This window comes from Erythrolamprus reginae, chromosome 3 (assembly GCF_031021105.1).
Source record: "Erythrolamprus reginae isolate rEryReg1 chromosome 3, rEryReg1.hap1, whole genome shotgun sequence".
Classification (NCBI taxonomy): domain Eukaryota; kingdom Metazoa; phylum Chordata; class Lepidosauria; order Squamata; family Dipsadidae; genus Erythrolamprus; species Erythrolamprus reginae.
This window is the reverse complement of record NC_091952.1, coordinates 153,641,646-153,660,180: the sequence shown is the minus strand read 5'-3', so window position 1 is coordinate 153,660,180 and position 18,535 is coordinate 153,641,646. Positions and strand designations below refer to the sequence as shown.

Sequence of the window (18,535 nt, the reverse complement as noted above, 5' to 3'; positions counted from 1 at the left end):
ATAGGCCTATGTTAAAACTAAAATTTTCCATTGGATTTTTTTCAGTCCTGGTGTTTCATTTAAGAAATTTGTGTGGTGCCCACCAACCCTTGAAAGCAAAGTCAAATGAAAAGCTGATATTGAGTGCAGAAGATGAGAAGTCCGGGCAATATAAATGAATATACAGTGGTACCTCAAGATACGAACCCCTCGTCTTACGAACAACCCGTGATACGAACCCGGGGTTCAGAAAATTTTTGCCTCTTCTTACGAACGTTTTTCGTCTTACGAACGCCAAACCCGAACTTCCGGGTTCGGCATTCCGGAGGCTGCTGGGAAGCCCCGCAGCCCGGCTGTCACCTTTTAAAACAGCCGGGGGGCTTCCCAGCAGCCTCCCGAAGCTGAACCCGGAAGTTCGAGTTTGGCGTTCGGCTTCGGGAGGCTGCTGGGAAGCCACCCGGCTGTTTTAAAAGGTGACAGCCGGGCTGCGGGGCTTCTCGGCGGCGGCGGCGGCGGCAGGTTGGTAAGACGGAAAACGTTCAGGAGGCCGCTTTGGGTTTTTGGCTGGGAGGGAAGGCAGGACGTCCGGCGCTGGGGAAGGGAGTCAGGAAGGTCCTCCTGCTCCCCCCTCAGCGAAAAACACAAAGACGGTCTGCCGCCGCATGACAGGCAGGGCGGAGCAGCATGGAGCAAACGGAGTCTGAAACCGCCAGCGGCTTCAGCTTCCCATTGCTCCGCAGGCGGCGGCAGACCGCCTTTGTATTTTTGGCTTGGGGGGGAAGCAGGAGGCGCAGGATCGGGCGGGCGGCGGGCGAGGCGTGACCGAGCGGGCCCGGCTCAGGCTAGGACGGGGCGGGCAGCGGCTGGGCGCGGCGGCAAGGGTGCGTCAGACTCGGGGCTGGCGGCGCCCGACGCAGCGGGGAACATCAGCGTGGGAGGCAGGAGAGGACCAGGCAACCGGAGCAGCGTCGCCGCTACTCCCGGCTTGGCTTCCCTCACCGCCGCAGGCAACGTGCGTTGCGATCTTTCGGGCCGGCCAGGCACAGCGGATCAAGCCGCGCCTCCCGGGCCTTCCGTCACTGAGCCTCGCCGGCCTGGAAAATCACAGCCCCTGTTGCCTGCGGCGGCGAGGGAAGCCAAGCCAAGTGCAGCATCACTGCGGCTCCTGGCTTGGTTTTCCTCGCTGCCGCAGGCAACACGGGCTGCGATTTTCCAGGCCGGCGAGGCTCAGTGACGGGAGGCGCGGCTTGATCCGGGAGGCGCGGCTTGATCCACTGAGCCTGGCCGGCCCGGAAAATCGCAGCCCGTGTTGCCTGCGGCGGCGAGGGAGGCCAAGCCGAGAGCAGCATCACCGCGGCTCCTGGCTTGGTTTCCCTCGACGCTGCAGGCAACACGGGCTGCGATTTTCCGGGCCGGCGAGGCTCAGTGACGGGAGGCGCGGCTTGATTCGGGAGGCGCGGCTTGATCCGCTGAGCCTGGCCGGCCCGGAAAATCGCAGCCCGTGTTGCCTGCGGCGGCGAGGGAAGCCAAGCCGAGAGCAGCATCACCGCAGCTCCTGGCTCGGTTTTCCTCGACGCCGCAGGCGACACGGGCTGCGATTTTCCGGGCCGGCAAGGCTCAGTGACGGGAGGCGCGGCTTGATCTGCTGAGCCTGGCCGGCCCGGAAAATCGCAGCCTGTGTTGCCTGCGGCGGCGAGGGAAGCCGAGCCAGGAGCCGCGGTGATGCTGCTCTTGGCTTGGCTTCCCTCGCCGCCGCAGGCAACACGGGCTGCGATCTTTCGGGCCGGCCAGGCTCAGCGGATCAAGCCGTGCCTCCCAGGCCAGGTGGCTGCCTTCCGTCACTGAGCCTCGCCATCCCGGAAGATCGCATGTGTGGAAGAGGTCCGTGGGAGAACTGGGGGGACCCCAGCCCACGCCTGCTTCTTGCACTCCCGGAAAGACCCCAGCCCACACCTTCGGGAGCTTCCCAGCCGGGTCCCTTCCACGGGGCAGTGGCCACGGCTCCCCCCAGTTCTCCCGCTGACCCTTTCCACACACGCGCACCATCCCCAGCCTCCGCGCCGCCGGTTGGCTGTCATCTTCTCAACAAGCAAGAAGAGGAGGAGGAGCTGGGCGCCGGTGGTGGTGGAGGAAGGCGCCCAGCTCCTCCTCCTCTTCTTGCTTCTTTAGAAGATGACAGCCGGCCGGCGGCACAGAGAATGTTGCCCGGAGGCTGGGAGGGAGGCGGAATACAGGAGGAGGAGGAGGAGGGAGGCCGGGAGGGAGGGAGGAAATCAGAGAAGACGCACGTACAAACTTCCGTGTTCGGCTTCAGGAGACAACTGGGAAGCGGCGCGGCTCTTTTAAAAGGTCGCAGCCGGCCTGGGGGGCTTCCCAGCACCCCAGGCCGGCTGTCACCTTTTAATACAGCCGCGCGGCTTCCCAGCATTCGCCGAAAGCCGGTTTTTTGCGGGGGTTTTTTTGGTTGCACGGATTAATTGACTTTACATTGTTTCCTATGGGAAACAATGTTCCGTCTTATGAACCTTTCGTCTTACGAACCTCCTCCTTGCACCAATTAAGTTCGTATCATGAGGTATTACTGTACAGTGTTCCCTCGATTTTCGCGGGTTCGAACTTCGCAGATAGCCTATACCACGGTTTTTCAAAAAATATTAATTAAAAAATACATCGCGGTTTTTTTTCTATACCACGGTTTTCCCCGCCCGATGATGTCATACGTCATCGCCAAACTAATAATTTTTGCAAATAAATAATAAAAAAATTAATTATTGTTAATAAATAATTATGTTTATAAATATCAGGATCACTAAGTGTCTTATTCAATGGTGAGTACCAGTAATAATGGTGAGTAAATGGTTGTTAAGGGAATGGGAACTGGTAATTTAGGGGGTTAAAGTGTTAAGGGAAGGCTTGTGATACTGTCCATAGCCAAAAATGGTGTATTTACTTCCGCATCTCTACTTCACGGAAATTCGACTTTCGCGGGCAGTCTCGTAACGCATCCCCCGCGAAAATCGAGGGAACACTGTACTGTAGTTTGATTGTATGCTAATGTTCTCTACAATTGTCTGTACTACTAATGGTTAAAACAAATTGGTGGTAGATAAGAATCAATGGAATTCAAGGTGGGCTGGACTTAGATCTTTTGTGAGCGCAAGACTGCTGACACATTTAACCTCTCCCTCAGTCTCCGTCTGATCATTTCCTATACTGTATATCTGGATTTTCTCAATGGCTGTGTGTTCACTTAGTGGCTACATTATTTGTTTAATGTCTGCAATAAAATTGGTGGTAAAATTGAGTCTGATATTGAGATGACTTGCTCTATGACTGAACCGACTTATGACAGAAATTATGGTCTTAATTGTGATTGTATGCGAAGAATTACCTATTGTATTTATCATTGTTAACGGGTTTTGAAAAAATAAAAACAATGAACAATAGTCATCTTATGTTTAAATTCTACTTTTCCTGAATTTCAAAGATCAGGTGCTACAGACTGGGTAAGATGTTAGGTCTAATACTTTGGTTAAAGAATTCTCATTGAATCAAGGTAAGTTGTAGATACTATATATATGCACTATTAACAGACAATTGGTAAAAAGAAAGCAACCATGACAATAAGGCAGCTCCAGGTATTCCATTTTTAATATTTAGCCAACAAAGCATTGGATGCCTAATTAAAATGGCAACAGGTGACTGTTCTAAGAAGGGATAAGGTAAATGGCAATTAATCCTAGCTGAGCCAAAGTGGTTTGCATTTTGAGGGAAGCCCCACCTCTTTCTCTCTTGCTGATACCAGATGGACTATTATGTGACCTTGCTATTTCGTAATTTCTGGCACGGCTGCTAAGTGAACTGACAGGGGAGCAGACAATCCCAACCAGGTGGATGGAATGTGCCATGCTGGCTTTGTGCCTCCTTTGCTGCTCTCAAGAAAACACTTTTTTGGGGGCACTGCACCAAACTGCAGTAGCCAGTAGCTTGGAAGAGTTGCTGTAACAGTTGAACTAGCTTGATGAAGTTCAAAGTTTTGTTTCCCCAGATTCAAATAGAGGTTAGCCATTGTCCTACTAGGCATAGCCTATTAAATCATTATTACTCTGAAAGAGAGGGGGGTGTTTTAATGGATAGACGTAGATAGATACCGTGGATAGATAGATAGATAGATAGATAGATAGATAGATAGATAGATAGATAGATAGATAGATAGATAGATAGATAGAAAGATAGGCAAGCCTGGAAGGGACATGAATTAACAACTATCATGGCCAAATTGTATAAATAATTAGTATGCATGTTGTTGTGATTGGTTAATTTATGGTTTTTTAATTAGGGCTTTATAGTTTTTTAGATTTTAAATTTAACTTCTTTTTATTGTTTTGTATTTACATTGTTGTTGTAAGCCACCCTGAGTCCTTCGGGATTGGGTGGCATAGAAGTAGAATTAAATAAATGAATAAATAAATAATTTCCATTGGTCAAAGAACAAATAAAAGTCCATGGCTTTTGTATGACTCTACGCCAGTGATGGTGAAGCTTTTTTGGTTTCTGTGCCAAAAGGGTGTGTGTGTATGCATACAGGCTTCACTGAAGCTTGGGGCAGTAAAAAAGCAGCCAAATGGGCAAACGAGATGTTCGGGAAAACAGACTTTTAGTTTGCCTGTTGTGCTGTTTTTCTGATTCCGGAGAACTTCAGAACTTCCAGTTTGCTTATTGGGCTGTTTTGTTTTTGTTTTGCATTCTGGGGCTTCAGGAAGCTCCCCTGAAGCCTCTGGAGTGCGAAAAACAGTACAACGGGCAAACCAGAAGTCTGTTTATCCAAACTTCTGGTTTGCCCATTGGGCTGTTTTTAATACTCTTCCCTGAAGCCTCCGGAGCGCAAAACAGCCTTTCCCAACGTGAAAATCAGCTGGCCAGCATATGCATGTGTGCTGGACCTGACATAGGGCAAGCCTCGCATGTGCTCCGATATGGCTCTGTGTGCCACCTGTGGCACTTGTGCCAGAGGTTTTCCATCACTGCCCTAAGCTGAGGCCTTTAGACTCATAATATGTTGTGTTATTGAATAATACATAGAAATGCAGAGCTGACATTATCTATTATGAGGGTAAACATATATACCATACCACCACCACCCCCGAAATGTCTTCCGACAAATTTTTTCTTACTTAGATTTATAGAGAATTTATCATTCTCCTTGGAGGGAGGAATCGACAGTCAGGATGGGTTGTACTCGCTCGTTAGAGGCGTGTCCGAGTCATAGAAGTATAAAAAGGCTGGAACCGCCCACAGACCCAGTTTTTCTGACTCGCTTCTAACAGAGACACCTCGTGGCAAGCACAACCTATTTTGTCTGTAACTCCTTATAAATAATCTCATTAGGTTAGTAATTCCAATTTATTCAGTTTAAAATTGGTCCTGAGGAAGCAGTAGGGTGCGGTGACCTCTTGGTACAGCTCTATCTGCTGGGTGGTAGGGCCCCAGGCCTTCCACACACCCCTGGCTCATTTTTTTGTCTCCTTCTGCCGTTAGGGCTGCCTTGGAGCCACTCGCAGGCAAGCCATAAGCCTGGTGAGGGATTCTGACTGGTTACAGTCTGGTCCCCTTTGCCAACGTTTCCTCCCTAGTCAGAACGTGCGAGACCTCAGAGTGACCACTTTCCCCTGGGGCTGGCTACAGTCTTAGTGGTGATTTCATTTTATCTTGATTCCCTACCAGAGAGCTGGTTTCTGACTCCGTGTCAGATTTTCCAGGAAGCTTGGGAGAGAGTAAAAAAAGGCCGATAGCCGATAGAAATTGTCTGTTTACTTAATTCCCAGGCCTCAGCTACCAGGCGTTAATTGCTTCTCCTAGTAACTCAGGGAAGTTTTTTCAAGCCCCTGTTTATCTCTTTTTCGGGGGTTTTGTTTGTTTTTTTGGATAAGTGAGCCCTCTTAGAGAGGTTTTTCCTTTCTCTCCCCCCCCCTTAATTATCGGCTGGCTCGAATTCAAACAGTCCCAAGCAACTCCAGCTCTTTTGGCGCCATCTGCTGGCTTAATTCTATAACGGTCTCAGTACCTTCCCATATTCTGGAAAAGTTACTCAGACCAGGCTGTAAAGAAGGAGCAAATAGGGGCTAGGTTACTATATATTTAGATCTTCCTTGCAAGGGACATTTTCAACAATTTTTATTTATTCACCTTTGTTTTATTTGTCCCCTCACAGACCCCTGCAAGGGGACTTTGTCTTACTAACTTTTCCTCTACCTTTTATTCCCTTCTCCCTTTTTCTAGCTGTCTTGCCATGTCAGACCTAGCTAAAGCAGGAGGGAAAAGAACCAAAAAATCTGTCAGGCCTCTACAGGTGGATTCTGATCTCATTTCCCCTATTCCAGAGAACAGGGACCCTACTCCTCAACCTTCGAAAGCAGAGAGGCGTAGGGATCTTACTCTACAACGCCTCCATGAGAAAGCAGCTAGGGCTCTTTCCCCTACTCCCAGAATTCCTAATCAGGCTCCAGCTACTATTACCTCTTCTGGGTCCGCTGGAACTCTGGCTGCCAGCGTTTGGGGCCCAGCTGGTTTGCCAAATCAAAATTTAAATCCAGACACTTCTAGATCCCCTGTTCCTCTTTCTCCTTCGATTCTCATTGTACCTCCAGTTCAACCTGGCCCTTACTCAGAGGTTCCTCAACAGATACCTCAGGCGACGCCTCCTCCAGAAGCCCACCCTTCCTCTTCAACAACCTTTGATACATCAGCCATCCAGAGGTGGATTGATTCAGCAGTTCAACGCAGCATTGAATTTAAGCTTAGCTCTTTACCCACTACCATTCCTTCTAGACCAGTACCTGCGCCACCAGTGGCCCCTCTTTCCCTTGCTGCCTCTATCCTCAGACCTAACCAAGATTCTTGGTCTGATTCCTCGACTGAGGACTTGGATTCTTACGACAAGGATCCTCCAGAGGGGGGTCATGCCGGTCTGTCTGAGGACGAAGAAGCTTCTCTAGCATTACCTATATCAGCAGCCTTATTCCCAGCAGAGTTATTTTCTACCATTTTGTTGAAGGCTCGTTCAACTGCGGGGCTCACAGCTCCGCCCACTCAAGCCCAATCTTCCGCTTCCCAAGTGGAGACCCTGTGGAATCCTTACACGGAGGAGCAAGACATAATACCGGCCCCGCCACTCTTCGTAGAGACTATTACTAAACAATGCCTAAATCTGGCGGCAGGTCCAGCTCCTTCTAATCTAGAGAAGAGATTTTTTAATGTAGCTCCGGAGCTCGCCTCTTTCCTAGAGCCCCCCGCTATAGACTTCTCAGTTCTTGCCCTGCATTCTTCAGAGAACCTGCCGGGAAAGGAGGAGGATCTTCTAAAGGGAGAAGACCGTAAAATTGATCAGCTCCTGCAGAAGAGTCATCAATCCACTGCTTGGGCAATCAAAGGAGCTACAACCTCTTCCTTTTTCGGCAGGTCCATGCTCATCTATATCAGACAGTTGCAGGAACAGATTCCGGCTTCTGACATTTCAGCCCAACAAAGCCTGAACAAGATGTTTGCCACCTGTCAACTACTTGCGGACACTACTCTTTATACATCACGGTTTGCAGCCAAAACCATGGCCTCCTCAATAGCGGCCAGGAGGATGACCTGGCTGAAGAAGTGGCAAGTGGATATTAAACACAAGTGGCGTTTTGCTACAGCAGAATACAAGGGTAAGAACCTTTTCGGTGATGTCCTGGAGCCCTTCCTCATCGATTCTAAGGACAAAAAGAAGATCCTACCCTCAAGCCAGAAGAAATCTTCTCAACGTCCATCTCCTTACTATCGTCGACCTTTTCGTCAGACTGATCAATCCTTCTCCTACTACAGAAGCTCAGCTCAACAGAGCTACAAACCTCACAATTTCCAGGACAAGAACTCTAGAGGCAGAGGAACCAAACGGCCCTTTCGCTGATCTGCAGGAAGCCGTCAGGGCCGAAGAGGTAGGTGGTGATATCCCCCACCCCGATCCCCTTTCAGTTCCCATCGGTGGTCGCCTTGCTAAGTTTGCCTCCCATTGGTCTGCTATTTCCTCAGATTCCTGGGTTCTCAATACAATGGCAAGGGGTTTACATTTGGAGTTTCTTTCCCCTCCCCCCTCTTTCTTCATTGCCTGTTCTATTCCCAAAGATCCCTCTAAGAGGGCTCTAATGGACCAGGCCATACAGCACCTGTTAGACATTCGGGCCATTCAGCCCGTCCCCCCTGAATTTCACGGCCAAGGTTTTTATTCTATTCTCTTCCTTGTCCCCAAATCCTCGGGGGGCTGGAGACCTATTCTGGATTTGAAACGCCTTAACCTGTTAGACATTCGGGCCATTCAGCCCGTCCCCCCTGAATTTCAGGGCCAAGGTTTTTATTCTATTCTCTTCCTTGTCCCCAAATCCTCGGGGGGCTGGAGACCTATTCTGGATTTGAAACGCCTTAACCTGTATATAAAATATCACAAGTTTAAGATGCACTCTCTTAAAACTATCTTAGCCTGCATCAGAAGGGGAGACTTCATGGCATCTCTGGACCTAACTGAAGCCTACTTACATATCCTCATAGCTAAGGAACACCGTAGGTTCCTTCGTTTCTCCTATGCCGGAAGGCATTTTCAGTACCGGGCCCTTCCTTTTGGTCTATCCTCAGCCCCCCGGGTTTTCACCAAGATTTTATCAGTTTTAGCTGCCCATCTTAGATCTATACCCATTCGTCTTCAATTCTATTTGGATGATGTCCTGGTATTAGCGAAGTCCTTTAGCCTAGCTCAGGACCACTTGAAGACCACTGTCGAGGTCCTTACAGCTCACGGTTTTTCTATTAATATTCAGAAAAGCCATCTCACCCCTGCTACCTCCATCCTTCATTTGGGTACAATTATCAACTCCTCAGTGGGTCTAGTAAGTCTCTCCCCTGAACTGATAAGTAGCATTAGGGGGTTGGCGTCCCTAATCCAGGGCGACCCTTCCCCACCCTCTCCTCCCTTTCTTCCTTGTTAGGGAAGATGGTTTCCTGTTTTTCCATTGTTCCCTGGGCTAGACTTCACTCTCGAGATCTCCAGTGGTTTTTACTTCCCTTCCAAAAGCTTGGACAGGCCCACTTGGCAAGACGAACCCATCTTCCTCCACAGGTCCAAAGATCCCTGACGTGGTGGAAGTCCGGAGCCATCGAGGACGGTACCCTGTTCCGATCCTCCCCCACCGTAACCATCACCACGGACGCCAGTCTGTCGGGATGGGGAGCTCATTGCGGCCAGCAGCAGGCTCAGGGCCTTTGGGACGCAAGCCAGTCTTCCTGCCCCATCAACTGGCTGGAGTTACACACAGTTTTCCTGGCCCTCAAGAGCTTCAGCCACCTGATTGCCGGACAGGACGTCCTCATCAGGACTGACAATATGGCCACCAAGGCACATATCAACCGTCAAGGGGGCACCAGGTCCAGGACTCTGATGCTAGAGACCAAGAAGATCGGCCTCTGGGCAGAGAGACACTTGTCCTCTCTCCGATCGGAACACATATCGGGGACAGACAACATACAGGCGGATGCCCTCAGCCGGGCAATAGTAAAGCAAACGGAGTGGAAATTAGATCCGAGAGTTTTTCAGCAAATCTCAATGAGGTTCGGCAAACCATTAATAGATCTGTTTGCCTCCCCTCTCAACACCCAACTTCCCCGCTTCTTCTCCCGCTTCCCGTCCCAGGGGGCGGAGAACTACGATGCCCTCCTCTGTCCCTGGCCCAGGGGACTACTGTACGCCTTTCCTCCATTACCTATCCTTCCCCAAGTCATCCACAAGATATTGGAGGAGCAAGCGGAGGTAATATTGATAGCTCCCTTATGGCCCAGGCAACCCTGGTTTGCGGACTTAAAAATGTTGTCGGTGGTGGAGCCATGGCAAATACCAGTGAATCCTCAACTGCTCTCCCAGGGGTCCCTCCTACACCCGGACCCAGGCAGGTGCCGCTTGACCGCCTGGCTTTTGAGCGGAGCGTCCTGAGGAGTCAGGATTTTGACAACGATGTCATTGATTATATTCATAAGGCTCGCAAACCTTCCACGGAGCGTATTTACTCCTCAACCTGGAAAACCTTTTGCTCCTGGTGTGAGTCCCAAGGATTGTCTCCAATTCGCATTCCCCTCTCAAAGGTCCTTAAATTTCTAAAACACGGCCTAGATAAGGGTCTCTCTCCGAATACCATTAAGCGGCAAACTGCAGCTCTTTCCTCCATCATCGCTTGTGACACCTGGATATCCCTTGCTCATGTTCCTTTGGTGTCCAGATTCCTCAGGGGCGTTTCCAACTCGCACCCCCCTGTGGTCCACCGTTTCCCCACTTGGGACCTCCCAAAGGTGTTGTATTCATTAACAGAGCCTCCTTATGAGCCTCTACAAGAGGCTTCTCTACGATATCTCTCCTTCAAGGTATCTTTCCTAATTGCCATCACAACGACCAGACGGATATCCGAGTTAGCAGCATTATCTGTCAGAGAGGACCTATGCCTTTTTCACCAAGACAAAGTAGTCCTCCGCCTTGACCCGTCCTTTCTCCCCAAAATCAATTCGATTTTCCACCGGAGTCAGGACGTTATTCTACCAACCTTCTGCTCCCGACCTTCTCACCCTTCAGAACGCAGATGGCACACGCTTGATGTGAGGAGAGCTCTTCGTGTTTACTTGAAAAGAACACGGCCCATCAGGCAATCTGAGGCCCTGTTTATTTTTTTCTCCCCTCAAAAGATCGGCCTCAAAGCTTCTTCGTCCACCATTGGTCGATGGATCCGTGGGGCCATTGCCAAAGCCTATGACGTGGAGGGCGTCCAGAGGCCTCTAGGTATAACCGCACACTCCACTAGGAGTGCGGCTTCCTCGGTGGCCTGGGCCACTCAATGCCCCCTGGAGGACTTATGCAAGGCGGCTACCTGGACCTCTCTCACTCCTTTTATCCGCCACTATAAGATCGATAAATTTGCCTCAGCACAGGCGGCCTTTGGGCGGAGGGTCCTACAACAAGTAGTGGAAGTTGGCTATCCCTCGGGACAATAACTTTGACATGTCCCATCCTGACTGTCGACTCCTCCCTCCAAGGAGAATGAGCGTTGACTCACCTGATACGCTCTTTCTCTTGGTAGAGGAGTCGACAGTCAGTTCCCTCCCCTTATCTACCTTTTTCTTCTTTCCTTGTTTTTTCCCCTCTTCAATGTACAGCTGAAGAAGTTTCCTGTATATAGTTCAGGGTTTTTTTTCTTGAATTAGTTGAATCTAGGAGTCTGAGTTGTGCTGCCACTCCGAGTCAATGTTTTCAGTTACGTCATCAAAACTGGGTCTGTGGGCGGTTCCAGCCTTTTTATACTTCTATGACTCGGACACACCTCTAACGAGCGAGTACAACCCATCCTGACTGTCGACTCCTCTACCAAGAGAAAGAGCGTATCAGGTGAGTCAACGCTCATTATGTTGGAAGAGAAGGAAGAAAATAAATTACATTCTCCTGCCTTTGGTTGTCTCCTGCAAAAATTCCCTCTCCATCCACAGAATTGGAGAATTGTGTTTTTCAGCACACTATATGTTTTCATTTGTCTTTCTGTGGGATTACTTAAAGTGGTTGGGGGGGAAAATCATCCCCCAAATCAAATTAATTTTCCCAGTAACATTTTTCCCTTTGATGTTTTCTTTGAAGAAACAATCCTTACCATTAACAGTCATTATCAGTATTACTAGCAATCATACCTACATGACAATTGATTATTGGATGAAATCATAAAAAAGGGAAATAGTGGTCTGAAGTTAAGTAAATCTTTCTTTTTCTCTTATCAATTTGACTTTTAGTTCTCATTTAGCAATAATTAATTTGGCTGGATATACAGAAAGCCAGATTAGATGATTTGACAAGGTGATTCAGGCAATGGAAATTCTGTGTTGACGTGTAGAAAAAATCAGAACGGGTGGTTTTAGTAGCAAAAGCAGATGATGATATATATATAAAGTGGTGGATTGACCAGGCACTCTATTGGCTTACCCATTTATTTTTTTCTCAGAAATAACTTGGAAATTCTATTGAATGTTCTTAAATCTAAATGAAGAAATAATTGAAAACTTCATTTACTACTAACTTAAGTATTTTAATTGTGATTTCACCCAAAGAATTCTGGGGTTATAATTTGTAAGAGATCATTTTCACTTGAGAGGATAATTCCACGTTTAGAGGGGAATGAAAGAAATCTGAATTAGTTTTTATCCGTTTGGGCAGACATGTCTTAAGACACAGGTGGGGAACTGGCGGATTATGAGTCATATACAACCAGCAGAGTATTTCAGCTCAGCTTGCTGTCAGGACTCAGGATTAAATCATAGATTTTTTGACAGATAACAGTTTAGCTCAGTTCCACTGATGAAGATTCTCATATACAGTTTGTCTAGTTGCAGTCTTTATTTCAGATGCTGGTAATGCAAAGACATAAAATACTATTTTTCCCTTGAAGGGTTTCATGGTAAATTGTTTTCCTCCTGCTCTTTTGAATTAATGTGTACTTCACACATCATTTGGTGGCCCTGAAGCCAAACAGTTACATATTTACATCAGGGCTGTTTCTGTCCCGGGAACTGTTGGCTTCTCCCTTACCTATCTAAATCCTTTATCTATTGACTTTTCCTCTCCCAGGTCCTACTCATTTGCTTAAGCCTGGGCAAACAACTGTAGCCTGATACAGTTTTAGCAATGTTTTCTGCTTGTGAAGGATGGAGAATTGTGCTTGAATAAATTAAATCTGACAATTTATTTATTTATTTATTTATATACAAATAAAATATTGCATAGAGTCCTTCCCCAGGATGCTGTGTTCACAGCATAGCCTTTCAATCTTCCAACAATGCAACCATTATTGCTTGCTTGCTTGCTTGCTTATTTATTTATTCATTCATTCATTCATTCATTCACACACTCACTCACTCACTCACTCATTCATTCATTCATTCATTTTCTGACTTATTACTTGCCTTTATTCTTTAAAAAATAAATAAATAATGTGGCACACAAATCCAACACATCTCACCGTTGGGTTGAGGAACAGTAACTGGCCCAAAGTTATCCAACTAGTTTTTCATATCTAAGGCAGGACTTAAACTTCCAGAAAAAATACTGCAATTGTAATAAGGCAATTATGTCAAACTCTTATTTCATTGAGGACCATGTCAGTGTTGTGTTTAGGGAGGGGGCTAGGGCATGATCAGATCAACGTCACTCGTGCTGGGAACACCTGTGCTGGCTTAAGCACTATGCCAGCAAAAATGGGTTCCCGAGCTCCGTTTTTGGCTGTGATGGCCTCCTGCAACTGTCTGCCAGCAAAAACAGAGCTTGGGGGGTGGGGACATGCCGTACTCTCAATCTCCATTTTCTCTGACAGAGGCACCACGGGCTGGTTCTTTGTGGTTTCCAGGGTGGCCCTGCGGGTCAGATATAAGCACCTTTAAGCCAGATCCAGGGAAAAAGACACTGGAAACATGGAGGGTGATTGGAAAGATGGTTTATTGACCATTGACCCAGGACCACCTGTGTTTGAGGTCCTGGGTAGCTGATCAGATGGAGTGGAGAGTGAGTTATTTATGCCTGCTCTTGGGCCTTTATTGTGAGCCACTCCGAGTCTCCAGAGAGGGGCGGCATATAAATCTAATCTAATCTAATATTGCCCTTGAACTTCCTGTTTCTGTGTATTCTATTGACTGCTGTCAGACTCTCATAAGGCTATTCAGAGGTCATAGCTGATGTTGTCTGAGCCCCAGATTTGGTTGAAACTTGAAGTGTGATGATGTAATGAGGATACCTGAGAAAAAACTCATTAGAATACCATGGGGACTGGGCATGGATATTGTAGTGAAGAGAAGGACCAGGGGAGACATGATAGCAGTCTTCCATACTTGAGGGGCTGTCACAAAGAGGAGAGGGCCAGGCTGTTTACCAAAGTACCAGAAAGCCAGACAAGGAAAAATGGAATCAAACTGTCCAAAGAGATATTTAACCTGGAAACAAGGAGGAACTTTCTAACTGTGAAAGTGATCAACTAGTGGAACGGCTTCCCTGTGGAGGTTGTGAATGCTCCAACACTTGAGACTTTCAAGAAGAGATTGGACTGCCATTTATCTGGGGTGATTTAAAGTTCCTGCTCAAGCAGAGGGTTGGGCTAGATGACCTACAAGGTCCCTTCTAACTTGAATGAATGAATGGATGGATGGAAGGATGGATGGATGGATAGGCATTAAAACAAATTAATCATAGAACAAAGCAATCCAGATTTCTCAAACTAGATTTGTTGCTGGTGACTAAATACCTATAGAATTTCTATCTTGAGTAGTAAAAGACTAGATGGAAAAATGTGGTATCCAGATTGAGGATAACAAAGGGTACCATCTAAATCAATATGACTTCATTGACATATTGCAATGCATTTTTGAAGAAGCTCCTGAAGTTGGTATGGCAAGAGTTTTAACGACTCTCTAACTCACTGCCTAACTAATTTTTCATTTTGACTTCTTCTCAGTTTAACAAATTTTGTTCCAGTTACTATGATTCAACCTTTTAGATTAGATGTACAAATGTGTAATTCTGCTGCCTAACTCCCATCACCCTTTAACGGTGAAGTATACTATGTTTATAACATTTTATAAACCATGAAGAATGTCTGATTTTTTTTCTTATCAGTTTTAAAGCAGTTATCTCTATTGGGGACTCAATGTATTGTATATTAATGTTAAGATTGGTCAACATTGTATAGACCTATATGTCATTGGATGCTTGTTTTTGGCTTCTTTGGATACAAAGGACCAGTGACTTGTTGTCTTTTGAAAAACAAACAATCATTTTTATTTATTCATGGTTGCTGACTCTTATTGGATGAGTTTTACACCACATTTCTCTTTCCATATTTTCAAATATGGTCCCTAAATAGGCAAAGGAGCATCTTCACAGATACTTGGGCTCCCATTAGCAAGCAGTTATTCAGGTCTGACTTTAAGAGCAGCAATAAGTATGCAGGCTTATCCTTGTTGCTTGAGATGAGATGATATACTTAATGGAGGATTGAGAGGAGCAGATGATTGGAACAGAGGAGAATAGGATTTGAAAGGAAATGAAGTGTGAGAGGAAATGTGTGATAGATAAACTATTTCTGTATTTTTTTGGTGTATAAGATGCATTCTCCCCCCTCATAAAAGAAGGTGGAATTGTATGTGTATTTCATAGAGAAAATGTTGCTGAAGCCCTGCACACCCACCAGCCTCCACCTGCCGGCCTCGGTATAAGACGCTCCGGAATATAAGACGCACCTAGCTTTTGAGGAAAAAAATGATTTTTAAAAAAATCTGCCTCTGCCTCCCAGCAATTTGCCTCCTTGTAGCAATCAGCCTGGTCAGCTTCAGCACAGCCTGGTTCAACATGAGCAGCTGATTGGCAATTAGATCTGCCTCCTGGAATACCACTGATCAGCTGTTCCAGGCTGCGAGGATTGCCACTACCCATTACCACTGTTGCCGCCTATTGCCACATCTGCATACCCCATTTTTGGCCATGTACCCCATTTTTGGCCCGTTTCAGGTGGCGGTGATAGGTGGCAGTAATGATCCCGGCTGCCTGGAATGGGCCAAAAATGGGGCACACGGAGGTTGGAAATGGCATGCGCAAAGGGGAGAAATGGGATGTGCAGAGGCAGTGATAGGTGGGAGTGGGTGACTGTGATTCCCACAGCCAGGAAGAGCTAATTGGTGATATACAGCCATTCCAGCTGTTTCCAGCAGTAATGATTCATAGGAGATATCTATAGTGCTGCTACTTGGTGTTCCTTTAGAATTAGGAAGACCTGGAGGACCAGAGAGAACATCATCAAACTCTTGCAATGATACTTCAAGATCAAGTGGAAGGCACACTATCTGTGTGGCAAACAGATAGTGAAAAATATATACATATATAAGTCCAGTGTATATTTTCTGATAAATACATTCTGACAGTTGAAGTGACTTAAAATATAATCCTAACTTCAAGGGTACCAAATAACTGCATATATATTACAAGTATTTGCAAATAAAAGCCTTTGTAAAGATCACAGCTTTAAACTGTCTACCTTCCAGGAACATTTTCAGTATGCACTACAGAATTTTTTAAAACACACACAGTGCTTTAGATATTGCTAAGGTAGTAAACTCATTCGGATAGGTAAGAGAGGATTTATTTGGATAACAGAATAGTCTTTCATATCACATTTTTAAGAAACTCACAGCAAAATAGATTCATTGAAAATGGTTCTTGTCTAACATTGGACCAACATTTTCTTAAAAAGACATTGTCTTATATGGAACAGCATTCATTCATATGCGTTCAGCTCAGGATGAAATACATTTCAGTTCTCCATAGGGCTGTGATGGGGAACATATAGCAAGTGTGCTACAGTTGGCACGTGGAGCCGTTTCTGCTGGCAAGGGAGCCATTGCTGTAGATCAGCTCCAGCATAGAAACATAGAAGACTGATGGCAGAAAAAGACCTCAAGATCCATCTAGTCTGCCCTTATACTACTTTTTGTATTTTATTTTAGGGTGGATATATGTTTATCCCAGGCATGTTTAAATTCAGTTACTGTGGATTTACCAACCACGTCTGCTGGAAGTTTGTTCCAAGGATCTACTACTCTTTCAGTAAAATAATATTTTCTCATGTTGCTTTTGATCTTTCCCCCAACTAACTTCAGATTGTGTCCCCTTGTTCTTGTGTTCACTTTCCTATTAAAAACACTTCCCTCCTGAACCTTATTTAACCCTTTGACATATTTAAATGTTTCGATCATGTCCCCCCTTTCCTTCTGACCTCCAGATTATACAGATTGAGTTCATTAACTCTTTCCTGATACGTTTTATGCTTAAGACCTTCCACCATTCTTGTAGCCCGTCTTTGGACCCGTTCAATTTTGTCAATATCTTTTTGTAGGTGAGGTCTCCAGAACTGAACACAGCGTTCCAAATGTGGTCTCACCAGCACTCTATATAGCGGGATCACAATCTCCCTCTTCCTGCTTGTTATACCTCTAGCTATGCAGCCAAGCATCCTACTTACTTTTCCTACCGCCCGACCACACTGCTCACCCATTTTGAGACTGTCAGAAATCACTACCCCTAAATCCTTCTCTTCTGAAGTTTTTGCTAACACAGAACTGCCAATACAATACTCAGATTGAGGATTCCTTTTCCCAGCTGAAAAGGAATGCGCCAGCTGATGTTCGGTTGGCCACACCACCCTCCCCTTCCAGGAGTCTCCATGTGGCCCATTTGGCCCATTTGGAAGTAAGTAAAGGGCTCACATGGAGGCCCTGGAAGGGTGTTTCTGATCTCTAGAAGGCCTCTGTGGGGAGGCTGTTCTTACCCTACCCAGCTTTCAGGAAAGTCTCTGGAGCTTGGGAAGCAAAAAAACGGGCCTACCAGGCCCTCACATGCCAAAAACGGGGGAGCGGGGTGTCACGTACACATGCATGGGGAGTTTCAGGGCTCATTGAATTATAGGTGTGGGCACGCAAGCATGCAACCCCTCCCATGCTCCTGCTTTTAGCATGTGATGGCAAAAAGGTTAGCCATCACTGCCATTAGGTATCCACTAAGCACATTATCAGTGGAATACCCTATTGCAGTTGAATTGACGGTCGGTGGGTGGGAACTAGGCGGTGATAAATAGCCTTCTATGAGGCTCACTCATTAATACTGATCTTTCTCTGAGGAATCCCAGACTTTTGTGGCTCATAGTTTAACAGGGAAAATATATTGGCAATTGCATGTCATCTTTAATATTGTATCATACAGTAAATATATTGGGCATAAATCAGAGATGTTAACAAGTTATGTCAAGTTGACGTAAGCTGCTGCAAGATACACTTCTGGGTCTCATTTATTCTAATAGTTAGCAGCTATTGTTTACATTGACTTTAGGTTTCTTCCCAACTCCTCCTTGAAAGAGAAAACTATAATCTTGCTTGTAGACTCAGGGAAGTATATGATGGCAAATGCTGGTAGTACTTTCTTTCCAACAGCCTTATTTGAAAAATCATCTACAGTAGTTTATCTTGTTACTTCACACTTGTGATGTTCCAACTATGGCACCAGATGAGACATCTTGCTGGAAACTGGTAGTCTGGGAAGGGGCAGGGTACATATGATCAGAAATTATTTTCTAAAGGGCAAACAACAAGGTAGCTTTGATTCTGGGCATCATAAATAGATAGACAAAAGAAATAGTTAATATATTTCCTATCATCTTTGCTCTGTCTTTTCCATGCCCAGATTTAAATCCTCTCTAAGATGTCAACTCTTCTCCAAGGTTTACTTCTGGCACACCTGAATAAAAGCAAGTTATGATCCATTGATTATGAACAGCAAAATGCAGGGAGATAGTTTAGCACTATAACTACTCAACAGACTCTATTCATCAAAATTGCAGCTTCTTAGATGCTTTTTATTAAAGTATTTTTAAAAAATATTTCAGTGCTTCATTATACATATTTCTATTAACATGCATTTCTC

General features: G+C 46.1%; 1 protein-coding gene across 3 annotated transcripts in view; it reads left to right on the top strand.

Annotated features, from left to right (window-relative positions):
* Window positions 1–18,535, top strand: part of TMEFF1 (transmembrane protein with EGF like and two follistatin like domains 1) — a 162,654-nt gene that overhangs the window by 79,872 nt on the left and 64,247 nt on the right. The gene's annotated exons all lie outside the window — the stretch shown is intronic.